General features: G+C 43.2%; 1 protein-coding gene across 7 annotated transcripts in view; it reads right to left on the minus strand.

The window, feature by feature from the left end:
• Nucleotides 1-27958, minus strand: part of LOC108002059 (lachesin-like) — a 298367-nt gene that overhangs the window by 255782 nt on the left and 14627 nt on the right. Inside the window, exon 1 of one of the 7 annotated variants that reach the window (XM_062086014.1) lies at nucleotides 23814-24028. The exons of the other annotated variants lie outside the window; for them this stretch is intronic. The gene's annotated coding sequence lies outside the window, so the exon portion shown is untranslated. Of the gene's footprint in view, nucleotides 1-23813; nucleotides 24029-27958 lie in introns of those variants that run through there. 7 annotated transcript variants of the gene reach the window in all.

Genomic DNA, 27958 nt, shown 5'->3' on the forward strand with positions numbered 1-27958 from the left:
TGGTCCAAACCCTTCCCTCTCTTTTTCCCCTTCCCTCCTCCCGGGCCAAAAGAACGATTTCGATGCGTCGATCGACGTTATAATCTCGACACACCAGCAGCATTGCATTCCATTGCATTGGCCATCCGCGTCTCGTTCGGAGAACGACTCGTTCGATCCACGCCGTTACGTGTATCCGTAATCAACCTAAACTCGTGGAACGTATTAACAAGCGGAACGGGGGATGTGCATAGCTCGGTGTATAGTTCCGCTACGATACAATAACGTAAATCGTCCGAACCGTGGTGAATCCCCACGCGTGGAAGAACTTTAACAATTATATTTAACGCGATACAATGTCCGGTCGGAATAGGACAAGGTGGACAAGGACAACGTCCTGCGCGACGCGGCGAACGGCGAGGAAGACAGAGATACGAGGGTTCGTTGCACGAGAAGGGAAGAAGGAGATGCGCGACGAGACAGAAGCGTACCGGCTCGAAACTCATACCGCTGGGTGTCTCCTCGGCCGCGACCACCACCAACCCCAGGTGAAATCTACCTCCCCTTTCGCAGCTCCATTCTCTTCCTGTACTCCTGCTACCCATCTAGCCTATCCTCGTTCCCGCACAGCTACGCTCTAATCAAATTTAATAACTTTTGCGCTACCCGCGCACTCTGCGTCCTCTTTGCCCTCTTCCCTCCTCCACCTTCGTCTCCTCTCTCTCTCTCTCCCCGGTATATTCAGAACCTATTCCTCCACCGGTCGTTCTCTCGGCGTATTCGCAGTCCCTGCTGCCTGCCTCTGCGACTCCCCTCGGTCTCTGTCACGTTATAAACTTGTGTGGCGGCTCGCTCGCGCACTACCACCGAGCTGCTACCACCGAGTACCGCAGATTTATGACGGGAACATGTTAGACCCGGTGAAACAAGCCCGATCTGCTCGTGACTTCGTTTCAGAAAGGGGGGAGGTTTGTTTCGCGAGAGTTCATCGTCTCTGCTGCGAATGCTTCCCTTCCTCCTCCTCCCCCATATCCCTTTTCGGTAATTTTCGCGATAACAAGCGCGAACCCTCCTCCCGCTTCGACGGGAGATCCCGAGTTTCCGCGATATAAATCACGATTACTGGCAGCGCTCGCGTCGCGACCGGTGGCGAGCATCGAAGTTTCGGTCGTGGATGTTTCCTTGCGCTGCAAGACACGCGCCGTCACAACCCCCTCCGACACTCGCGGGCATAAATTCTTCTCGCGTCGCGCGGGAGGACGCGAGCGGATCTCTGCGCGCAGGGCGAGATACGGCGTGTCTAATTTTCGGTGATAGATAGATCGGTGAAGCGAAGGCGATGAAAAGCAGCGACGCTTGCATTCGGAAGATTAAATCGTCTGTACCCGTCTGGAATACAGCGAAAAACTGGGTGTAAAAGCTTGTAAATAAATACTCGTAGAGCAAAGAGCGTGCGAAGGATCGGGGTAAACGATTGGAAAGGAAGTGGCGAACGAGAAATCGGGGGTGGAAAAAGCGTATCGATCGGTTACGTTACTCGTAAATTAATATCGAACGGACTGAATTCGTTCGGGTCGAGGGGGTTGGCGAGCATTAAACTCGAAAGCAGAGAATAGCCGTATCCGGATTTCAAACGCGACCGCACGCCTATTTTGTAACAGTTAGAGCGGTGGTCGATTCTCTCGTCCCCCGTTGATCCCGCGTGTTCTTCCCATCTTTCTCTCTCGCTCCGCCACCCTCTCCCATCGCCGTTGCTCTTTCCCTCACCGAGTCACGCTGTTTTCTCCCCGACCCCATCGAATCGCCACTGCGCAACTCTGTCACGGATTTACCGATAATGTTGCCGGCTATACCTGTACTGGATGGACATGGAACACGCACACGGGTGTCCGCCGCACACGTACACGCGCGCATCGGTCGAAAGGGAGCTCGACCGGGTGTATCGACCGGCCAGTAACTACAGATTAGTGTTATCAGAGCGTAACAACGCGAAAGCGTGGTTTACCTTGACACTGGTGAAACGCAAGATCGATGGCGGATGGGGGACCCGTGAAAGTCGACGATAAATTGTTCGGTTTATTTAATGCCGTCCCGTTCGACGCCTAAATGCGAGCCTCGATCGAGCCTCTCGCCTCCTGGACAGAAGAGACTAGTCATCGCGGCGGTATTCGAAAACCGTTCAAGATATCGTTCGTTACCCGATCTAATAAATTACGATCTCGGTTCATCCCTCTTAGTTTTGGAAAAGTTCGTTAACCGCGGGGAGAGAGCGGGGAAAGGGTGGTTGAATCCGATTGATAGATCGCGTGCCTCTTCTCTCGTGTATAGTACGTAAAGTTTGCAAACGTTATTAGACGAATGCTTTCCCGGGAAAATCCATTGTCATACATCACGTCTCTTCGTCATGGCGATGGTGGTGGTGGGTATCCAATCCGGAACTCGCGGAAGGAAGGATAATACGAAAGCACGGCTCGCGAGAATCGTGGAGGATTCGTTGAACTCGGCAACTGTAATAAGTTCCGGCGAATCGACCATCCGTTGTAAACACAGCGGGGCCGGGGGTTAGCCCGCTAGATTTTACACCCTTTCGGGCAAACGTGGATTGTTGCGGGACACCGCCGCTTAATTACCGTGCTACGCGTAATGGACGGACATTTGCCTATACGAGTTACTTTGCTGCGCGATAACGGCCATTGCTATAAATTGCGGGCTTAATAGTTTTAAAATATCCAGCGAGCATCGGTCACGGCCAGCTGTGACGAGAATATGATTCGGTGCGCCGAAACTTGCCGACGCAAACCTTGTTTAAACGCGAGAATCTCGCCCCCGTGTTGGAGAAAGAAGGGGGACGTTTAATCGGGAAGCGATTAGAGCGAAGGATCGCGGATGGATTTCGAGCGGGGATAACAAAATCCGGATGAATCGATTGGAGGGATCCGAAACCGAGGGAGGAGGATCAATCGGTGTGCGTGCACTTGAATCCGAATTGTCGTTCTCCCAGGTTGGACGTGATGGTGTACGGTAAATCGGCGATAAATCTGTCCCGGCTGAGCGTTGATAGCATTCGAAATGAACGCCATAAATTCATTAAGGCCGTATCCGATATGGCGAGATGATCCGAGAGAAACGAACGGAAGGAGAGACCGAAACGAGAACCTACTCAGATTGCGACCGTAGAGCTTCCTGATTATTGGAATTACCACACGAATTCACTCTCTCTCTCTCTCTCTCTCTCTCTCTCTCTCTTTTTCTCTCCCTTTCTCCACCACCCTTATAAATACCACGACCAAAGCACAAATAGCTGTTGGAATACGATTGTTTCGTAGTCGGCGTGAAAAATGTTATCGAATTTCCATGGTAGCGATCGTTTTCCCGATCTTTCATACGCAAATTCGAGCCGCGCACAATGGAAATGAGCGCATCAATTATCTTTGCAAAAGAAAAAAACGGAAAATTCGTATAATTTAATCGGGGCAAATCGAGTCCCTACGTAACGCGCTAATATCCCCCCCAGGAAAGAAAAATTACGGCTGCATCTCGTTCGTTTCTGTATGTTTCGACCGACTTGAATCGTTTCCATTGGATGGATCCGGTATTTCGGGAGAATCATGAAGTATGCCGAATCTTTGCAAACAAGAGAGAAAGAAAGAGAGGAGGGAGAAAGGGAGAGAGGACCCCCTACCAAAAAAATAACGAATAGGACGTAGACGATATCGACATCGATGTTGCACCCATACTACCCATTTTCAACGTTCACGATATCCCATGGGAAACGATGCGAAAACACGTAGAGACCGCGTGTTCCAACGGTTGGCTGCCTACGTGTCCCTCGCACATACCTTACCATTTTATTTCGAACAATGTCATCTACGAGGAAATCATAAATTTCACCGTGTACCGAGAAATGTGTCGATGAATATATATGTGCCGGAATAGATGAGAATTCACGATGATTTATCCCCGATATACTCTTTATGGGAATGGCAAGCAAAATGGCATATAATGTATTTGGAATTAAAAAAAAAAGAGAAAAAAAGAAAAGAAAAAAACGAGGAACACGAATTAAAGGAGAGTTAAATCACGTTGAATTAAACATCTGGAAGATGGCAAGATAATGATAGTCAGGAACAATGTGAATAATGAATAAAATCTTTTTTCCGTCCTCCATTTTTCTCGCGATTCCATCGGATCGTTTTAATTTTATTTCGTCCCTCTTTCCTCTTCCTTTTCCTATTTCTTCTTCTTGACGAGCCGACCATACCACGCTCAACGCTCAAAGCTCGGTCCCGTTAAATATGAAACGGGAAGAAAAATTTAATTCGATCTTCGATTTTAAGAGCGCCCGAATACTTGGATCGTTAGCATTATGAGGGTAGTTACTGCAAGTCGGAGGATTCGATAATTAATTAATTATTCGATGCCGTAGGAGCGTACAATTTGGTCTGGACAGAAACCAGAAACCTCGGGACGTTGGCCAACCGCCAAATTAGCTTATTAAATTAACACGTTCGCTCGAGACTTGGCAAAGCTTCCCTGAGAAAAGAGCGGCATCTTCGACTTTGGCCGCAGTCTTGCCGAAATACGGAACCAGACGTTTCAATTCCGCGGAAATTCAGTGAAAACAACGCCAATTCTATCATCCGCATCCCTCCAGACGACAATTTTTGCTAATATATTCGCATCGTTGCTTTGTTCTCGAGACATTTATGGTGAGATAAACTTAAGAAGCCATCAAATACATTTTAACGATAAATTACTTAATTTTTGATTATTCGACTTGATTTTATATAGAGAATGATATCGGAAGAGTGATAATACAATTTCCAATGATACTCGTGTCGATGGATTTATCATTCTCCCTCGATCACGGAATCTATCTGTTTTAAATTTTTTTCGAACAGGGTTGGACATTTTTATTCGCAACGATAAAGTTCAGTTCAGTTTACATTTACGCGAGCAACTTTTCGTTTATTTCAAATAATTAACGATTCATTAAGAGCGTTAGAGTCAATCAAATGATGGCGAATACGAATTACTTTTTCCGATTAAAATTAATAATAATTCCGATATTATATAGCATCTGAAATTAAACTGAAATTTATAATCTATACAAAATAGCGGCGAATTTAATTAAAACCCGTTGACCGTGCGTGTTTTTCCAATGCAATCCCCCTGAATGAATTACAAATGAAAAAGTATCGAATGATCGAAGAGGACTGTTTATTTCGAACTTGAACGCGCTTCGCTTTTCAACACGATGCTTTATCGCAAACAAAGTATTTTTATTCATTACCTTGAAAATCCTTGATGATTAATTATTCAAAACAAAATGTTACACGCCACTTCGTGCGATCGTTATCCAACCAGTCGACTTTCGCGATTGGATTCGATCAATTTGCAACGAATACCGCTCTTGTGCGTACTGTATTTAACGTGCTACACACGGGGATCGAAATCCCCATTCGAACACGCCACGTAACAGACCGGTCGAACGAAAACGAGCCGGATCCGCGATATTTCAAATAGGGTTTTTGATTTCCACGCGATTGCTCGCGACGATCGCGCTCGAATCGTTTACCCGCGTCGAACGTCGTTTCCATAATTCGAAATAAAAGTCGTCCCGTTTGGTTAAAAATATCCTTTTGCCGCGTTTCGTCGGATATTGATTCGATATGAAATTACCAGATCGACGAGAGAAAGAAAAAAGAAAAAACGGACGAAAAAAAAGGAAGGGAAAAAAAAAATTGGAGACGATCGAAAAAAACACGCGAGTGACAAAATTTTACGGGGCGGAAAGAAAAATGGAATCCGTAATGCGATCCAATATTTTGGCTTAAATAAATAAACGTCGAACACACCGCCGCCCTACTGTGCCACGCTGCGTTATCCAGGGGGAAAAAAAATAAGAGAAAGAAAAAAATGGTAATGAAAGAGTGCTAGGAAAAATTTCGCGTATTTTGAAAATTCGTGTATTTTTCTTTTTTTTTTTTTTAGCCACCGTGATGGAAGATGATAAAAGAGCGAGGGTTAATCGAGAATGAAGCAACGAGGAGGGGAGGAATCGCGAAGAGCAAAGAGTTTCAACCGCGTCGTGGAGCAACAACACCTCGGCTACAAGCTGCTAACGATTAACTGTCCTTGCTCACAGATACAAGATAAAGGATAATAGCATGTCTGGATTCCGTTTTAGTTACCGGACGTACAGATTCAACGCGAAATGAGATTCTAGCCGGTCGCGAATCTAAGAGGAGATGGTACCAGTTTGTACTATCGAATAAATTTACCTTGGTATACGGTATATGTGTATGTATATATACACGATGCACGAGGAGGGGATGTAAGACGCGAATGTTTCTGGTCGTTCGTTAAATTTAATCTGTATCATGTAAATTCAATTTAAATTCCCCGATTTTCGTGAGAACAGACACCGAGAGGGAGGGGAGAGACACATCACACGGGATGAAAAACTGACTAAATTTAACCTGTTTGCGCACGGCAAAGGTTTTCGCTTAAATTAAATACGAAAAATTTCCTGGGAAATTTTTATTAAATGCCGGGAACTTTTTCGTTCGTAGCCAACGACTGAAAAAAAAAACGAAAGGATTATTCTTTTTTTTTAATATATATAAAAACTCTTTCTCCAGCTGATAAGCATCTAGAGTTTTCCAATCGCGATCCCTAAAAGGAATTTCAAAACGAAGAATCGTAATTTTGATTGTCGAATTTTATCAGTTACTCGAACATTCGGTTTAACATTTTCTATCGTTAATGTAACGCTTTTTTCTTTTTTTTTTTTGATAAACATGAGATGAAAAGAGAAAAGAGCAGAGAAAGAGAGGTGATTCAAAATGATTCACTCGCCAGAGGCCACGAAACTGTTATACTTTATGCTCCCTTAATTATCCCGGAGTTTTCCAACTTCTGAAATTGAGAATCCAGTTTTTGAAGCTTGCATGTTGTACTTTTAAAAACTTAAGAAACGCATCAAAACGAAACAAATTTTCTAAAAATATTTCTTCTATCTTATTCGCGAAAAGTATTTTTTTTTCTAAATAGTTAAACGAATCTAAGAAAAAAAAGCATAAAAAGAGTCTCGATCCTGCGATAATTATACCGTATAAATCTTTAATAAAATCCTGTTATGTTGTTTTCGCAGAATATTTAATTATTACGAAAATTTAGAAAAGATTTGGATAAGCGAACAATAAACGGAAGTACGCGCGCTGCAGACCTTGAACAGTTTGAGCCTCGTAACTCGAGCATAACCACGTAACCCGTTATATGATCGCGCAACTTTCCACTTGGCGAGCAGCTTGAATACCTTCCAAGTTACATGGTGAACCGCGCGCGTGATAATCGAATACAGGAAGTTCGTCAAATTCGTTGCTCCTTGTAGTTATCACCCCCCGAGGGTGTCTACCGCCAACCAAATGAGATTCATTTATCTGCTTTCCAACCTCTCCATCGTGGTCTTCACCCTCTTATCATCTTCCTCCAACAATCGGTTTTCCCATCATTGATTTTAATTCGATTCCCATAATAACGCACGATAGAATCCGCTTAATATTATCGTTACATTTTCCATGTTTACTGCGAATGTGCAATAAACATTTTAAAAGCATTTTTACAAAATGTAATTTGTTCTTTTCCTCTCGTAAAATTGAACAATTTATATAATTTGATATTAGAAAGTATAGATAAACGTTTCTTCGCGTATGTACGATATTTTACATTTTGTCGATTCAATTTTTCTTTAAATACTATCGAAAAAATTGGAAATGGTTTAAATTACAGGACAACAACAACTTCGTTACCTTGGTGAGAATATTACGCTTCCTATAAAAAAATATATTCTATAAACTACCATCTCATTTCTTACTATATCTATTTTTCTCTCATTTAAAAAGGAAGCAAGAAACATTATTGAGATCGACGACATCATTCCTGCCATATCAGACTTCGACAAGAAAGTATCGGACATATTTTACGATGAAAAACGATAATAAACGCGCGGCATGGAAATTAAACGTTTCATGACGCCGGCCGCCGGGTACGCGATTTGTATCGGCCGTATCGATAATCGATTTAACAATTTTACGCAAGACGAAACGCCAACGTGTTCAAGATTAATAAATAAGCCATGCATTAAGACTCGGGGAGGAATCCTGGCGATCCTGATACTGCGCGATGCTGGTGTGTGCGCCGCGGTGTATGCAAATCCCGGCGAATAATTAACGAACATTTTCCGGATGATAAGAGAGCCAACGCCACGGATAATCTTCCGCTAATATTTCCCAAGGTGGAACGTCCGCCAAGGAGAACGTATCATCCCGTTCGACGCCCGTAAAGAGACCCCACCCTCTCTAACGACGCTCCTCTTTTGCAAGAAGAAGTCGCTACTCCACCTTGGACCCGGAAGATAGCCGGTTCTTTAATTCGTTTAACAGTCATTACGGGCGGTGAAGAGGAAGCTCGGCCAGAAACTTTTCCATTTCATTAATCCATCTCTCAGTTTTGCTTCCCCCGTTCACGGGGACGAATTGCTTCTCCCCTTTCGTCTTGTTCCCATCAACTTCATTACTTTGTCCTCTCTCCACGTGACTACGGCCCCTTCGTGTATACGAAGACCGAGTCCTTCCGGCTCGAGTGTCTCGTCTCTCTCGGCTTAAGCTTTTTTCCTCTTCCCCTCCCCCCATTGCGTTAACCGGACGCAAGTGCGGAACGATCGAGAGAGAGGGAAAAAGAGTTATACCGTAGCGAGCACAAATTCACCGGATGAATTTACCTGGCGCACCGCGAGGCCTGGCTCCGCCGTTTAAACCGGCTCGTTGTTTAATTAACAGTGTCGGTTTCAAAAACGGGACGGCGAATAATTCTTTTTTTTTTTTTTCCTTCATTCTCCCGTCACTTTGAAATATTAAACTCGCGAATCTCGTGGAATTTATAAGTTTGTTATATCGTTAGATAAGAATTGACAGACCAGAGAGAGAGAGAGAGAGAGCCCTAGTGTATCATTGGAGGAAGGAAAGAATATTTTTGGTTAACTGCACAACGGCGTTAGGAACGAAAGAAACGAATGACGGAAACGGTGGACACAATTTCTTCTTGGAGGGGGAAAATTAAGAATTCTTTTTTTTTTTTCCTTTATTCTCCCGTCACTTTGAAATATTAAACTCGCGAATCTCGTGGAATTTATAAGTTTGTTATATCGTTAGATAAGAATTGACAGACCAGAGAGAGAGAGAGAGAGAGCCCTAGTGTATCATTGGAGGAAGGAAAGAATATTTTTGGTTAACTGCACAACGGCGTTAGGAACGAAAGAAACGAATGACGGAAACGGTGGACACAATTTCTTCGTGGGGGGGGAAAATTAAGAATTGAAGTTACGAATCTTGCGTTTCTACCGGGGAGGAGAGGGGCAGCACATCGTCGCGTGCACGTGCACGTGCACGTGTGCGGCGTTTTGCAGTACGTGTGGCGCGCAAATGACGGCGGCTATAAAATATTCAAAGCCTAGCGCGATAATGGTGGTGCGTCCAAGCATATTAAACATTCAGTCACGTAACTGGCCCACCGTCAGGGCCGTGAGGGGCAAGTGCACGTGGTAATTCAACTCCCGAAGTAAAGTTTCAGCCGCGAGATACATCCCGTGGTGGTATAAACTTCGCGAAATTACACTATATCAAACTCCGCTATACATATTTATTATTTAAGTTGGGAGCACTTGTTCTCGGGCGCAAAGGAACGACCGCTTTGTCCCCCTTCCCTCCCCTCTTCTCCTTCGCCTTGTGTGTTTGACTAAGAATCAACGCGACCATCGCCACACACGCGTGGCGGAGATGGTGTCTCTCTCTCTCTCTTCACGCTTTAAGGGAAACTTTTCGCCCGGAGAGAAACTTGGTTGCGCAGTCACGCGACACGGGCCAAAACTTCGATCTCGTTAACGTCTTCCACCTTTTTCCCCCTCGCCATCCCACCCCACCGTTTTATCTTTACGAGTTAGATAATTCGAGCGCGATCGTGAATTTCGCTCAAAGTGAAACTTTAAGTGACATATTCTCGGAAATGGGGTTAAAGTAAGTGGGGATAAGTTTAGAAAAATTGGAAAAAAATTTATACAGGAATTTCTCTTCTCTACGAATCGATATCGAAGAATCTTATCGAAATTGTCGATAAGATGTTTAGATTTCTCTCCGATTTTCTCGATCGAATTTTTTCTTTTTTTCTTTTCTTTTCTTTTGAGTTTTTACTTATCGTGCCGTTAAGATGACATCTCGAGAGTTTGAAACCATATTTTGATTCGTTGTCAAAACTGAATTAAAAAATTATTCTTAAATTTTTCCACGCACGATGATACGCGTTAATATTCTAATAAGCTAAAACGATACGATAAAGATTAGCGTTCTATGCGTTTATTATTTATTTATCATGTTATCGAATTGATCGTTTAAACACACATATGTATATATTATTCATTTAACGTATATAATCTGTTGTCCAATACACGATGAATTAAATAACGGCAAAATTTCAACATCAGGAAAATAACAGCTTTACTCGTTGTAATCAGCAAAAGTATATACAATTCGTTTTATCGCTAGTTTACAGTTTATAAATACTAATTTTACATCTATATTGCTCACTTGAACATTCTCTCTGATATTAACCGTTATTTAATTTATTCGATAATTGCGCAAAAAGATATATACGTTAAATAAATATAAAATATATATTTTTTTGTTTAACTCGAACCAGGTTTTAAATACGTTAAAATATTATACAATCAACACTGTATAACAAAATATAAATCGTGCACAACGACGAATACCAATACCAAGCGAGTATCCCTGTAGTAATCATCTTTGAATTCGTTAGACAGAATCGAGATCCAAAACTATCTACCACTCATTGACCCGTCCTCCTTTGTAACAATTAAATTCACGTTGGATAGGAATCGAGGCGCACGTTGATAACGTGAAATCTCTCTGTGTGACTGAGTATGCGCGGATCTGTTTCACTTGCCCTTCGTGACCATTGCTACAAGACACGAAAACACAGAGCGCAACGTTTGAATAAACCAAACCGGTACGCAAGGAATCTTGGGTGAATGTTAAAGCTTGCGTGACGTAAAGCGCACAGAGAGCAAGCAATGTTCTCGGGATGGTGTTCCGTTTAAATAAAGATAAATCCAATTATTCTCGAGTGTATCGCGCAATTTCATTGTTCATGCATAAGCGAGGAAAATTTAAATAGTAGAGTCAAAAAGGGATTAAATATTCCATTACGTCGGAGAGAGGTCCGGGTTCTGGGATCGAGTACGCGTCGAGTTCGTGCGATAATTCACCGCAACAAACTTTCATGCTCGACGATAGCGAAATTATATCCCGTTCCGCCACCATCGCGGGGATGGTATTTATTAAACGGCTGTCGTTAATTTTGAAATCAAGGGAAGGAGACGAGAGGGGGTGAGAAAAGTTACGTCCGTGGAAATAAGTAACGTTAAAGTGGGCCGTGATCGTGCCCTCAACGAGATATTTCCACTGTAATTAGAGAGGAGCTCGATAACCCACTCTCCCTCTCCCTCTCTTTTTTTCTCCCCCTTCAACGGCAGTAACCATGAACATAACCATTAGAATCTGTTACACTCAACGTAGACGCCATTGGCTTTTACCCGGGCGCGGCTTATAACCGCGCCTTTTTTAATTCCTATCCAAATCCCGCTGATATTTCGCCGTTGCGAAATCGTATGGGGTGGAGGGGATGATACTACGATCGTTATCGTTAGATCGAGCCGCTTCGAGCCTCGTTCCACGATCATCACGAGTTACAACCGATGAAGCTTTTAACGCCTTCTCGATACGGTCTCTCTCTTCCACCACGTTAATCCACCACCGGTATCGAGGGGAAACAATTTACGATCCACCAAAAAAAGTTTCTCTTTTTTTCCCCGATTCGGTTCAAAGTTCGATCGTTTGTCAGCTCGATCTTCATTGCGTTACGCGGAAGAAACGTCTATGAGTGGCGAAACTGAGAACAGAAAGGGGGAAGAATGAGAAGAAGAAGAAGTTCGTGGTATACTTCGCGTGAAAGAAAAAAAAAAGAAAAAAAAAAGAAGAAGAAGAAAAGAGGTAAGTAATTGAATTGACCGTTTGCGCGGCGGCTTAATTTCGTTGCAGAAGTTTGCGGGGTCGTCCTTAATTTTGCTCTATATTAGCAATGTAAAAGAAGGGATGTTCGAGCTCGGAGAAAGGATAGGGTCTAATGGAGTAAACTTTGCAATTTTCATGGACGCTCGAGCGAAACAATACTCGGGTAAAAACGGGTTTAAACGACTCGGGCTGTGTTAACTGGAACGGCTATTAAAGAAAGAAGATATGTGCCTTGAATATTCCCTCTCCCCCCTTTACCTTTGTCACGCGAAGAAAGAGTTGAACACGAGCGCCGACCGATCGACGTCCACCACGAGTATCCAAATGTTGCTTTAACGGCTTTCCCGTGAATTAGTCGCCAGTTACAAGCACGATCCTGCTTGTCTTTCTCGATTTCCATCCTCTCGCGCTCAACATCCTCGTGTACGATCGAGGCGTGTACGACACGCGCGATTCGACCAAAGACGATTAAATTCCTCTGTATATTTTACGAACCAATCTTCACCCATTCCTACAATTTCTACACGGCCAATTGTAATTTAAAGGATCTCCTTTGATACAATACTATATTGCCCATATTTTTGATATCTTCGATCGATTATTCGACGAATCGTCCTTCGATCGATGATCGATGGTCTTCGTTTCGTAGAGAGGAAGTAATATATTTTAATAGAGAGAATGCTCGATCGGCAAGTGTACGATATAGTGCAGATCTCTCGCGAGAATCGATACTATTTTTCAGAATGATTTCACAAGCTATTAAACTTGTCGACGATCGACAGAAGGGTGCTTGGGCACAATTTGTCGCGTGGCTAGTTGTCGATAATTCGAAAATATATGTTCACGTGGGAGGGGAAGGGGAGAGGATCTCGTAGAGAATCGATGGGCAGAAAGGGGAAAAAATCGTAGTGAACCTAAAACCTCGTTCGAATTTATCCCACCACCATTCCTCCTCCCCCTTGTTCGACCATTTTTAAATTTCCCTTCCATCGGTCGTAACTGTTCGCGTGTCGCTCGCATAGAAACGTTTAAACTGGCCGAAATGTTTCGATGGCCGGCCGCCGATCGTAACATCAACCGTATCGGGTTTTAATTTGACTGCGAAAACACGGAGGATGCGAGAAAAGAGAGGGAGAGGCATCAAAAATACCTGTTAAAATTCATGTCGACACGGGCAAGCCAAATCTGTATACCGTACCGACGAGTCTGTTAAGTCCACCGAATCGACCGTATCGGATCAACTACTAAAGTAGGCTAAAGTAGCCTTAACACCGGCCAAATACTTCAACGTACTCCGTGTCTGTTTGTCATAACCATAATACCGCGAGATTATGCTCTCTTTCTCTCTCTATTAAATATCCTTCGTCGAAAGATTCGCAGCGAGAATCGAAATAATAAATTATTTCTTCAGAATGAATTAGAAACGATTTGATCGTATATATAGTCGATCAATTATATTGAGAATGTTGTAATTTATATAATCAGAATCATTATTCGAGTTGATTGACAATTGTCGCGATAATTGGCATTTTATACGAAGATCGATTCATAAAGAAGCATGAAGGACTAGGTACGGATATAAGAATGATGTTTTGTAAAATTCTTGAAATATTTCGAAATTAATTTCTAAAATTATCTGAGAAATAATCTACTTTCGAAATAACACAAATATTTCACCAAGTATTTTATACGAAGATTAAATTAATGCATTCGCAATTAAATTGTTTATTCGTCACGAAATAAATTATTTGTTATTTTTCGTTATTTGATTTTGACAAAAATAATATGGCTTTTTTATGTAACGCCAAATATTTATTATTCTTTTTTATTTTATATATATATATATATATATATTTAATATCTTTATTATTACGATTATTATTACATTTATTGTTCAACACTTATTTTGAATATTATTTCAATAAGAAATTTTAATGAAAAAATTAACATTGCTTCCTCGAATAATCAATTCTTCAATTTATTATTTTTCCAAATATTCATCTTCTCTTAAATTAAATAATAATTAGCGTTATTTGAAATAATCATTTCTAAATTACTATTTGAAATAAATTTCATCTAGATCTGCCTGCTGGTTAATTATATTTTTAATAAATGTATTGAAAAAATTTTCTTTAAATGAATAAATTAAATTAAATTGAATAAGGTCTTAAAGCTGCTATTTCCAACTTTTTAATCATAAAATTTTCCTTCCTTGAAAAACGGAATATTGTTCCAAAAAGAAGAAATTTATGGAACGATACGTTATTCTTTATTACTTTATCAAGAATAAATTCGTAATTAGTTCGTACCGAAAGAAAATTTCCAGAAATATCTACGAGACTCGGATAGTTATTAGGAACAATTTTGGAGAAAGGGGTCAATACAATGACCACTAGTTGACCATAATTGACCATGAGTGGAAGCTATAGCAGATAAATTAGCAGATAATAGGCTAATTTTCGTTTGCCAATTTGTATGCATACTTAACGTGTATACTTATACATATTATACATATTAAGTTTCGTTCTATCTTGTACTCTCATAAGATTATATCGATATTCTTTAATTATTATTAATATTACGATATATGATATTCATTAATTGTTTAAAATACAATGCAATTTTTTCAAAGAGGCGATAACTGATAATAAGATTTTACAATTTCAATCGTTAAGCAAGATGTGCAAATTCATTTTTCTTCCCATTATGCGTAGTGAGAGAATTTAATCGAAAATGGAATTTTCGTTTTGCATTTGGAAAACACAAGTTTTTAATTGAACTCGAGTAAGATGTACACTCGTACGAAGATTTTCGCGGCCAACTGTGCATCGATTTTCGCAACTCGTCGTGTTCGTTAATTATCGCCATGTTACGGATTAAAATTCATTAATTATCGAAATATAATATAATTCCCTCGGAGGATAATCGACGTAGAAAGATTTTACAATTTCAACCGGATATTCGAACGAACTTAAGCGAGATACGCGCGGATACGTTTTTCGCAGTCGTTACAATCCCCCTCCCCCTCCATTTATATACGTACAAGCAAGACACAAATAAGGCCGAGTGAAAATTAAAACTAGAAATCCGATTTTCTTGAAAAATCGACTTAATGGAATTACCATCAGCGCCAGAATTAGCCATTCCGTTGGTCACGAAGGCTCGTTTGCATTGGAGCTCGCCCGTGTACATACATTATCCTGTCGCTAAGTGATGCGAGGACTTTATAGAGATGGAAGCGTGGAGGAATAGACAGTGAAAATCCTCGGGTACACGTTTGTCCTGGTCAACGGCTGAGGCGAGAACGTCATTTATATTCATTTAGTCGGTCTACCTCGGCTATACTTATACGAGTATTGGACAAGTATCCTCTCCCTCTCTCTCTCCTCCCTCCCTCCTCTGTCACAAGAGTTGGGTTACCATCGTTGGGTTCGAGAGGAAAACTTTAGCCTGGAAACAGCAGCACCAGCATCGGCACTAGCGCAGACCCTAGATTAATCTAAGACTCCAGACGTTCCAACCCCCCTCTCCCCCTGTTACGTATCTTCCAACACGCGAGCTTCCTAGTCGGTTTTCTCGCCAGTTTCCCAGGATAACGATGAAAACGGAGCACGGTTAAATTAGTATTTGTTGCAGTGTTATTCAAATTAGGTGGAGGGAGGGGGGAGAAGTTGCGCGAGCTCTTCGTCGGCCTCTTTCTCCTTTTTCTCTGCATCGGTGGGCAAGAATTCGTTTCACTCGGAGAATTCAACTCGAAGAATGAGGCTGATCTCTCGGGCGAAAACGTTAATTCTTGACGGTCGCGGTTTATTTTATCGAAAATCGTGTCGAAACGCAGACAACGCAGACAACCCTATCTCCCAAAGTTCGACGTTTCCTTCTCTCTCGCTGAAAGTAATAATTGAATCGTCTTGCGTAAAGTTCCGGATAACCGTCGACTTGTTATTACAATTAATAAAGGCTGACGACTTGTTCCGCTAATTAAGGAAATCTTCAACGAAAAGTTCCGGTGATTATTCGACCTCACAGTTCTGCTCACTCTCACTCTCTTCTTCTTCTTCTTCTTCTTTCTCCTCCTCCTCCTCCTCTTCTTCTTCTTTTTTTTAATTTCGCTTCGTTTCTCTCGACTTCGAATCGATCGCGCGCGACCCTCGAAGTCAAGAATCGAATTGTACATTCCTGTTTCCACAATTTCCACGAGAAACACGTAGCGTTATTTGTTTTCGTAAACGAGAATCTTTCTCCGTATGACGCACTTAGTGGCAAGATTGATTGCCCCGCATTATTAAATCCTGTAGCCTCTCTCGTCGACCGGCCCCTCTCCCCCCAATAACTGTCATGCGAAAGTCATCTGTTCACATCTCAAAGCCTGTAACAGCTTGTAATCGATTCAATTTTTATTAAAGTCGCCAATTTTTCGTACACGCAGCTGCAGCAACGATTCCGAGTTACGCCCGTTGCGAAACACGCGCGTCGAACGGAGACAGATCGATGATCGAGCGTTCCAACGATCCGATTTTAACGAGGCAAAGGCGAACGGAGAAGAAAAGTCAACAGGTTGAACACGGTGGCCGCTCGGTTTATGAGCGTGCCGTTTAAATTTCACGGCCCGTGGCCGAGGAAACGATACAAAACTAATCGTTTTATAAACAAAAAAAAAAAAGAAAAAGAAAAAGGAAAAAAACAGCGGAAACGAAACGGTGACACGCGCAAAGGCCAAGCTATTTTCTCGAATAAATTTGATTTCCGCTTTCATTTCCGTTCCGTCCTCCACAGCTCCCCTTGCCACACACGTTTTGGGCCGTTTCGTCGTGATCTCGTGGAACAATTGCGCGCGCGCAAAAAAAAAAGCTCGTTTAAAGCTCCGACTACTACTTCTCCGTATATACAAAGTGGTCAAAGAATCGTATACGGTATTAACGGTGCACAAAGGGCGTCGTTACCGCTTACAAATTGCGCATCGAGCGAAACGGTGCGCCACGGCATTCGACACTAAGCCGGCTTAACCGGACCGCCAACCCTTCGTGCCGCGATACGCCGCCCCGCCTTTACCGTTTATGCTAACTGACACGATGAGCTACTTTGCATTAATCGTTTTCGAGAAGTCGGTCCACGCGCGCCCGACATTAGCCCTCCCCGCCAACCACGATCGAGCACTACGACCGGATGAGCACGATACACGATGCTTAATCGACTCTTATTCACCGAATCGAATTTTTCAATAAAGAGACCGTTTCTGATATTTTTCAATCAGAAGGAGAAGAGTAGAAATCTGTCCACGGAAAGCAAGTTTTACACGAAAGAATTTAGAATTCAACCGTTTCCCTATCCACCCATGCATATGTTATAAAAAGAAAAAACGGAATTACAATTTTACCTCCTCCATTCCACGTTGATAATTCCTGGAAAGGTCGAGGTTCTCGCTTGATGTTATGAAACAAGGAACATCGGTTCCCCATCAAAGGTTGTATAAATACTCCACTCCACTCTTCCCTTCTATCTAGGCAACTCGAGTCGGAGGAGAGAATCTTTTGAATATCGTCCACGCGACTGGTTAGATTCCATAAGGGAATCAATGAGAAGATATATGGGAATGGTTGGTGCCGGTTGGCCCGGGTCCACGGCACGCGAAGAGCGGAGAGCTCGGCACATCCTTTATGCAATTATAGTTTTTGCGCGACGCCGGAAATATGGACACGGGAATGGGGACCGACAGGTGGAGGAGAGGTTCTTGGGGAAAAAGATAGGGGTGGAGAAAGGAAACGGAGGAAGAAAGGGCGGTGGCGAACGGTGGATAATAGCCAGGATGGAATTGTTCCACGAGCAAAAAACCGATCCGTCCTTGCGTGTTATCGGATGAAGGAGGGAGAAAGGGAAGGAGAAAGAGAGTGGTGGACCACCGTCGAGTGTTCCAGACGGGGTGGCCATCCACCCTTCTTCTGAAAATGCCCCCACCGTTGTAACGAGAGGCGCAACTGCGAGGCGTCGAAACGGGCGCGTGCAATTGCAGTTACAATAATGCAGGCGAGATACGCCGCGTATCGGATCGTTTCCGCAACGCTTGTGATTCCCCCGGCTTTCGCGCCAGGAGAGGGAGGAGGACCCGATGGAGGGGGAGGGGGTGTCTCGAGTGACAGACTCGTACAATTTCGCGCCGCGTCGATTCAATGAATTTCATCACGATTATCGGTTCATTGAAATATATAAATATAACGCGGGAGAAACGTGGGATATCATCGATCCGTGCCGCTACATTTTTAATAACCGTGTCATCGGCCATCTTCCACCCTCCAGAGGATTGCCGCTCCCGACTGTTCGACCGATTTCAATGGAGGGGCGGCGCGATGCACGCGGCCAACGCATTAACGCTGTCCGGTTTTTAACGCGTCCATTGACCGTAAGCGAAATACAATTCTGCGTTTCTTTTTTTCCCTTTTTTTTTTTTTTGCTTCGCTTTTTTTTTTGTTAGATATATTTTTTTTTTTTTTTTTTTTGTTAACGAGAACGTTTCGCTGCGGAATAACGAGTTATAATGAAACCGACCGTGTCGAGAGCATCGCGTGGAAAGTAATACGTTTGGAGACTTTAATTATTAACTAATTGCACGGTGGAAATTTGACGGGAAACGAACTAAAATAATTGCGAGTAATCAATGTAAATAATTATCGCCCGGGGATAAGTGGAACGGCGCAAAACGATAAAACGAATTTTGCTTTGATTCGCTTTATGAATTCGAAAAAAAAATTATAATTTCGTCGCGCATTGGATCGCGATGACGATCTCTCCCCTCCACTTTTTCTTCGCTTCTTCATCTCTTTCTTTATCAACCGAGTTACAAAATCGAGTTACAGCAATACAATTTTGTATATACGGGAGAAACAGATACGATTGACGATATCGTATCATTATCGTTTCGCCAAGATTTCAAGAGATCTCGGAGATCACGCAACTCATAAATTATGCATTACCGTCGGTGTTAAAGTAACCTGGCATCGATTAAAATTCTTCCGTTAACTGGATCACCGCAATGCGGCGCATCCCTGAAAGTCCGATTTCAAGCTTGGGCCATGGGTATCGTTGCTCCCTCGACTTTCCTCGGGCGAAAAATAATTTGCCTCGGTCGGCCCCCTTTAAACCCAGACCCCTTCGGTGTCGAAAGCCACTCGAAACGCAAGCATCGCGGTTCTTCCACTTAATCACCATGGAAAAGTTGTTACGGAAAATTTGACGAGGCAAAGTTGGCCGCCATCCCTCTTTCTCTTTCTGCCACGGAATGGCCGCGAAACCGTAGTTACGGCACTAATTTCACCGGGAATAATTACGAGAAAACCCAGCCCGATTCAATCCTTTCCAGAACAAACGACGGGATTCTCCGTCGCGATGTTGGCGGCCCAGCAAGCAAGAGAATATAGATAGGTATACCTTCTTCTCTCTCCAAGATGATACGACGTAACGAGACGATGACACAGGAAGCGAGAGAGAGGAGAGAAACGAGGAGAAAATAGCGTCTAGAAAGGACGGAGTGCAATTAAACATTTTGTTCCTGTTCAACCGGTACCAACCACGAGCTCTTGACCCATATCCAAAGTGCAACGTTCCCTGCACTTTCCCTCTCCGACCTTTTGCAATCCCGTGGCCGTAATTTATCATTGCAAAATGACGAGCGCGACCAGGGGTCGACGAACCGCTCGAAATGGATAACGTTATATCCGCTCGGTTGCTTTTCAACGTTGGAATCTTTGAATACACTCGCGCTTTTCATTCCAGGAAACAAGCGTACAAGTATGTGTGGACTAATTGGGCGGCAACGCTCGCTCCTCCTCCGACGTTCCAAGATTCTATAAAAGCCATCGATCCTTTTTTTTTTCTTTTTTTCTTTCTTTCTTTTTTTTCCACTCTTTCATTCTCCCAACGTTGCTTTGGCGAAATTCCATGGCGTGGCATCGGGCGAATCTGGAATTTCCGTTTCGAAATAGAAATTTCTGAACCGAAAATGGAGGACTTGGCCAACGAATGGCGAACTCGGCTCGGGCTCAGAGAAAGAGAGAAAGAGAGATCAATTATCGAGTAATTTTAAGGTCGATGGGAAAATCGAACGCAAGGTATTAATTAAGGGTGGAAACGATCGATTGATCGTTAGCAGACGGAACGAAAGTCAGACGGTTTGATTTTGCAACGGGGGGAGGGAAGAAATCCGTCTTGGAAATAGTTTGGAAATGTCGAATACCTCGCGTTTCCTTCGTCACGGCGATATTGCATTTCAACCTCGGAAGAAGGTTCGAAAAGACGAAATTAGAGTGGTGGCGGGCATTAAGCCACCTTCTGCTCGAACCCCTCGTCATCTCGAGCGATCGCCTGATAACCGTGCTGGCAACCCTTGACCGAAGAATTCAAAAGGAGATTTCCATGCAACTGATATCGATTCCCTCAAACGATATACACACATATTTCACAAAAATTTCGAAACGTTTCACAACGAAAGAAAAAACCAACTTTTACGACGGTTGATTATTTAATTTACATTTTAAATTATGCGATCTTTGCGACTTGGCGTATAAAAAAGCCTGCGCGATTTTTACACGAGCGAGCGAGGAGGCATTAAGGACGAAAAGTTGGGAAATAATTTTTTAAAAAAAGAAAGAAACGAGCGATTCGATCGTACGATTAAGTAGTGCGGCCGCAACAAGCTTCGTCTATGCTTGGACGTATTTATCCGTCGAGAGAAGCAGGAGGGTTTGCATATCCGGAAAAAGAGAAGAATTAAGGCACAGGCTTGGCAGCTGCCATTTCTCAACGGAAGAATCGCGGGCTGGGAAGGAATAAAACCGCTCAAAAGATAACCCACTTCTCAGTGCGGTAATTGTCGTCCATAAAACCGGCTTTGTGCATCGCGTTCGCGAGATAAAAATTTTACAGATTTCGCGAGCGTTTGAAAAGCGTTCGCCTCGTTCCTCGAGGAAGCGTTCGCGTATTAAGGAAGCAGCTGGCAAGCATACGGAAGTTGTAAAATCGTGTAACAAGGAGCGATAACGGGGAACGAACGAGCCGGTTTACGATTCCTCGCACGGAACTCGCGGTGAACTTTCAATCTTTCAACTTCGTTTTCGAAAATAAATTTTCCCCGTTATATCTTATTAATATCGCACGATTGGCTTCGTTTCACCGTTTCGTATTTTATTATTCGATCGATGCAAGGATAAGGAGGATAAGCGCTAATATCTTTATACGCGAAGCTGTATTATTAGACCGAGATACGATCGCAGCAGACATCGAAATTGTCATCGAACTTAAGCTGTGCACAGACTGGAACGCAATCGCATTCCAATAGTCCGATCGTCGTCTTAATGGTAACCAACGACTCGTTTAAACACGGAAGCCACGGAATTCTAAATAAAATTACCAAGATTTAACAAAAGAAAAAAAATCCCTTACAATACTCTCTTTTACACATCTCTCGAATAAACCAATCTCAAAAAAGAATTTCGCAAATGAAGGTACTTGTGTACTCAATTTCGAACGACCGATCGAAATTCGAAGGCAGGAAGAAACGAAAGAAAGATGAATGGATATGATAAACGTTTTAAAAACGATAAAAAAACGGCGTTATTGCGGATAGGCGACACCGTACGTGGTCACAGGTGTCGCAAACTCGGTATTCGTACGGCACGAGGATTGAACGCGCGCGTGCATGAGCGGGCACGCACGAACGTGCGTAGCCGCATAACTAGCCGCGTTGCCGGAATACGGTAATTTTTGTTGTTCGCCGCTTGCTCGGCGATCCCCCGCCCGAGATACAACGTAAACGTTTCGAGGCCGACCGTGTCTTCCGCGAATATATTTGCACTCGCGATAGCGGCGATGAATGTCCCCGAGCACGGCCGAGTGTTATTTAAATTTTTATCGCGTTCGCTCGTCGCTCGGACGTTCGGACGAGGAGGTGTGAGGCGTTTAAGAGAGTCGAGTTCCAAGAATCCGCGATAAAGGTAACGTTTCGAACGTTCGTTATCTGTTCTGTTTAAAGTCGAAGTCGTTTCAGAAACGCAACGCGAGTTCACGAATCATCGATAATACACCTGATATTTCCAGGTCCAAGTTACTCAGTAGCTTTGTCGATCGTAAAGAAGCGAAAGGAAATGGTAACTACGACAGAAAATAGAGCCTATATTGTCGCAAACAATTGGAACTTTAACGAAGCTTGGAAGGAAGATGGAAATAATTGGTGGTACAATTAATCATTTCCCGTCGATTCTGTACGATCAAGCGATCGAATAGTACAGCGGTCTATAATAATATCGATTCACGACACGTTTCAAATTTATCCTCGTATCTACTCCCGCGTCGAGACTGTTGCAAAAAGAGATTATTCGATTCTCTCCGCTCGATGCGGGCAAAGAGGGATATCGAAGTTTAAAAGTCTTTGTGCGACGTTTCAAATTGGCAAACGTGAGTGATCGCGAGCGAGATTTCAAGAGATAATCCGAACGATACGTAAGTCCCTGGCGGGGTTAAAGAGAAGGTCTGTCTCTGACACGGGCTCCGGTTATAGTTATATCGGATCTTTTAAAAGTGGGGCAACGGCATCCCTCGTCGTCGTCGTCGTGCCCGCCGCCTCTAAGAATACCACGCGCCACGGATACACGAATTTCTTCGTGCCGAAATTTAATATTTCTCTTTTGGAGAAGGAGCACACGGAAATGCCATTAAACGGGCCGCGAGAAGGCAGCGTTGCTCTCTCATCGAATCGAGTTTGCAAAGACGTCCCCCTCCCTCCTCGCTCGACACACGCGTCTCGAATGCTGTCTCAGAACTTACTATTTCATGCGAGGCATGCATGTCTATCCACATATGTGATTCCACATATGTATCGCCCTGCCCCCCCAAGTCTGATGCTACCTAAAAATATATTTGGACGAGGACTGGCGAGACTGCGTTCCGAAACGAACTGCCGTCGCAGAAACATCGAATGCCCTAGCTACGTTGGAAAACGTTGGAAATAGCGGCGGGTCGCCGGAAGATAATAAAATATTAACGGGCGAGAACCGACGTGCGGGTGGGCGCGCGGAAATCTTTGGGGGCAAGAGATAGCTGGAAAAGGAGAACATTCTCGCAGGGGTGTTGGTAGAGTGCTCTTTTTTTTTTTTTTTTTCGAACGGACTAGAATGGTCGAGACTCGATCGAGAATCCAGTCGTTTCTATAAATATCAAGTAGCGGGACGAGGTAATATCCCTGGCGGCAGCGATGCGACTATGGAACAAATTCGACGGAACTGCGAAATTTGCTTTCGAAAAGCGTCGCTTTGATCGAGTTCGACGAGGAATTTACGTGTTTCGTCACGTGTAGTAAATTATTCAAACGGTTTCGTATCGCAAAAATAGCGAAGAGTTTCCAAGTACGGGGGGACGTAACTTCAGATTTCGATATGTCAGATCCTCGCTATTTTCAATATCTGGGTTGAACGCATCGAACAAACTCTTGGTGTCTTTATTTTACATCGAATAGCTTGAATTATTCTCGGGATTCGGATGAATTTTCTACATCCATTTTCATTCGACGGGTATTACATATGTTGCGTTCCTCGAAAAAATATCGCGAAAGAATAACAGATCAAAAATCTTATTATCGAGAATGCGCTCGACTATTTACGACTATTTAACTAACTAATTGTGTATAATATATATACATACAGTGTTTGCTCAGTTTCGCGTTCCATGTGTCATATAGCTGTCGCAGATCTCATTTCCCAGGTGTACGAGCGTGTGTGCAACAACCACCAATCCGCGTAACGCCTCCCGTAAACTGCTCGACGATATCGCGCCGATTAATCGATCGGTATGTTTCGCGAAAAGATAAAAGTTCCGGTCTCTTATCGTCAAGCTCGAAAAGGCGAGTTCCGCGTCGCGCGTGGCTATCGCTCCGGGAAAGCAATTATCGTCTACGACTTCTAGTAAACCGTTAAATGTATTTTGATCTCATAGCCGTTGGCTAATGGTTTTAACCCAGTTTCGAACGCCCCCTCCCCCTCCCTGGCTAACTTTCCTCGAGAAGAATTAACTTTCCCGGCCGGCGATAGCGTAGAAGAGAGAGTCACTATTTCCACGAGGATCACCAGAGAGAAAGGGAATTATTTTGTCGTCCCGATCTTCGCTCCACCAGCTATACGTCTTCGTAATTCCATCTGTCCGGGGAAATCAATGGAGAAAACGAGCATCTTAAAGAGACTCGGGACTGTTGAAAGCTTTATCGAAAGCTTGCCAAAGTGCTATTTAACTTTATCCACGGGAAAAAGCATTATGATTTCTTTTCAATCAATGTTGCTCAGTTATCAAGCTTTACCGAACGGGAAAATGCGAAAATGCATAGGGGGATCTTTCTTCCTTTTTCCTTTCTTCTTTTTCTTTCTTTTTTTTTTTTTTCTTTTTGTTCGCTCGCGATGTACGTATCCCATCAGTTCCCCGACTCGGCGTCGCGCTAAAAAGATATTCGTTCGTTAACGCGGGGCGGCATGTGCAGTCGTCGAAAGAACAGTCGTCGTACGCGTAAAGAAACTTTAGCTGGCCCTTCTTGTTTCAACCCCTGCAACTGTCGTGTCTGCTTTCGTCTTTTGTACGGCTTCGTTTCCGCGCGGTAATGGAAACGAACAACGCATCGTTGTCACGATATGCCAGATGCTCCGCGCCAATTACGCCAATTGTGCTGTTCTACGTATTATCGCGATCCGTCGAATAATCGTCGAAAATTTCGTGGATCGTGGAGAGAGAGAGAGAGAGACGCTTCGTTATATTGCCGCTTTTTTCGTCCCCCGAATTCATCGCGAACGCGTTCTTCGTTAAATATTTCCAAAATTCACGAAATGGGACACGTCGACGTGATCATTTGGAGAACGAGATTCGAATAATATTTTCGCTCCCGTATTTGATGAAAAAAAAAATCAGGGTCGCAGTAAACAAGAAAGAAAGAAAGAAAGAAAAAAAAGAAAGAAGATTAATCGAGAGTAAACAAAATTGCGACAGGGGAGACGACGCGTCACTCGTGCATTGTAAATCAAGCACGATCACGTGTCGTGCACGATAAACGGACACGTAAAGCGGCTATTCTAACGAGTGGCTTCTTTCACCCGAGTGTGCTCAACAGTCAATGGCGTTCATTCGCGCTCATGGTTTTCAAAGCGATTTTTTTTTTTTTTTTTTTGCATCGCCATTTATACTCCCCCGTCAAACTCTCGGTAGAAATCACTTTATATTTTCCGCATCGGTGGACTACGCTTCTCTCCACGCGGGATAATGCACGTTCCACGCCAAGTGTATCGAATTCAGTCCAGGGTTTATTGAAGCGGCGTCGTCGTAAAAACAGCCTCCGTAGATCGAGCCCGCTTTTTATACATTTGCAAACTTTCGCCGACTACTTCGCGCTTCGACGACTACTACTATGATATTTTTCCTATTGCGCACCGAGACCCATTTCGTCAACTGTAACAAATACGCGAGAATAAATCAGCTTGCGTCTAATTTTAGAATATCGAATGACTCGTACGATCTTGAATTATTTTTTAATTGCAGGGGATAAATATCTTTCTTTTTTTGAAGTTTCTATGAAGAATTATTAATTTTCAAAAAAAAAAATACGAACTGTTATAATTCGATTTAGAAACGACTATACATATTTTTAAAAAAAAATTTTGAAAAAACCAAAGTTTAATAATTAATAGTAGATTCAGGTCACTTTTTTCTTTTCTACTCGTTGCTGGTTAAATTAATGTTCTCGTTGCAATGACTCGCCAGATTTTATTACTCGAAATTCGATCGAATCGCGTTCAACCCGTGGTATTCTTACGTATACCAAAACCAGTGGAGCCAACTAATAAAGGAAGAGATTGGACGAGGGAAAAGAACAGGTCAATTTGATACGAAAGAAACGCGTGCACGTGTTCGAGTTAAGTAGCGGGTACGCCAGTCTAACGCCGCTAATGTACATTTAATGTCTCAACTTTGAATATGAACCTCTGCTCTCTCCGCCAGAGATAACATCTTAAATATATCTTTGCATTTGCGCGGCGGTGCAGGGCCACCACTTCGAACGCGCGAGGGGGGAAAAAAACCATGGCCAGCCATACCGGACCCCGAGAAAAGAAAGTTTTCAACGGAATGGCGCGGCTCGAGTCTCGGCCGAGGAACCGACCCAGGTGAGGTACTTTTTCCAAAGGATTTCCACCTTTTCCTTCTTTCCTCCGCTCGTCGCTATTCTTTGGTACAAAGGTTACATCAAGAATCTACGATCTTGCCGTCGACCAGGGGAATACCAGAAGTTTTTCCATTCGCCGGAACGACAGTGGAAAAGCACCGGTAAAGCACGGCCTTCTCTTATTTCGTACACGAAATTCCCCTTTCTCTTTTTCCCTCCTTCTTTTATCTCAAGACATATCTAAAAAAAAAAAGATGAGCTATCCATCTATTTCCAAATTGATCAAGAATTTTCAATTTTCCCCTCACTTCGATGATCGCTTCGAAACCGGTAATGATTCTACGCGATATTTCTCAGGTGAGAGAAATACGGTGCATTGGAAAGGCAAACATTCTCGAATTTCAGAATGCATTTTCGTTCCCTATTCAACCTTTATATATACATATCCACCTCTGCAGTTCAAATCTGCTCATTACACCCTGCGAGATTTTCTGTTTGAAATGGTGATTCGGTGAAATAAGTTGCGGCGCAGCCACGTATCCCATCGAACGACCCGAAAAATAAATTTCATTCCCGGTCCTGAAAAACATCGATGAAATTTGATTAGGAGGGTTCGAAACCAATCATCCAGAAACGGTTGTCGTTTCGATCCCGAATCTTGTTACCTTCAGAGCTCTTTCACGCCATTTTCGTGAAGCTACACGCGTACGTCTAAGGGGATACGCTTTGCCAGATGCAACAAAGAATCGATGGACAAAAGCGACAATAACCACTGAGAGATCCGTTTGGCGGCGGTCAACGAACCGACCACGATTCACTCGAATTTGTCCAGGTTTAGGTTTCTCCCGTGGACGACGAGTTCGTTCGTATGCATAGCCGGCTACGCTGATTGGTTGGCAAGCACGCAAGTCGGTGCACTCCCGCCGACAAAGTCCGGGAACACGATGCATGTAGTTGCACCGATTGCTTGGTTACACGGCCTGGTCTCGTGCGCTCCGCCTTGCCGACGGATGTTGCATACGCGTTGTATTAATATGTATTTAAATTAGTGCCTCAAAGCGATCCGAAATTACTGTGCCACGCGGGTACCTATCGATTCAACCGCCCCTTCTTCGAAATACCGTCTACGAGGCATTTTCTGCATCGATGCATCTCCTTGCAAAGGAAGTAGTTAGTGTCGCCAAGTAATTACTAAAATAACTAATTCGGTGTTGGAGGTGGATCTCGAGTGGATTTTACGACAATCGCGTATTTCGAGATTGCTATTCTATCGCTGCCACTTTTTCCTTTTGGGGAGGTAAATTAAAGACATCGCGAATTATCGAATCAAACGTTCGATTTGCGATTTCATATCGGGTATTTTATTCTCGTGTATTCGAGAAATTTTGCTCGAAAATGTTATGTTTTTTTCCCTGTGTAAAATTGGTGAAAATAGGCGTGAAAAACGTTTAACATCGAAAGGATCAGACAAACTTCGAATGTTTTCCATGTTATCCAAAGCAAACTCGAGCTGCTGGATAAATTGGTCGGTATACAAAGCGCCGTTTCGATTCGATTGAAAAATAGCATTTCTTTTTTTTTTTTAACCTTTCTCTCTTAGCCGAATGGCAAACCATAGTTATAAAAAATTAAAAAACACCCGAGTGAATTG

This window comes from Apis cerana, linkage group LG1, assembly GCF_029169275.1.
Source record: "Apis cerana isolate GH-2021 linkage group LG1, AcerK_1.0, whole genome shotgun sequence".
Classification (NCBI taxonomy): Eukaryota; Metazoa; Arthropoda; class Insecta; order Hymenoptera; family Apidae; genus Apis; species Apis cerana.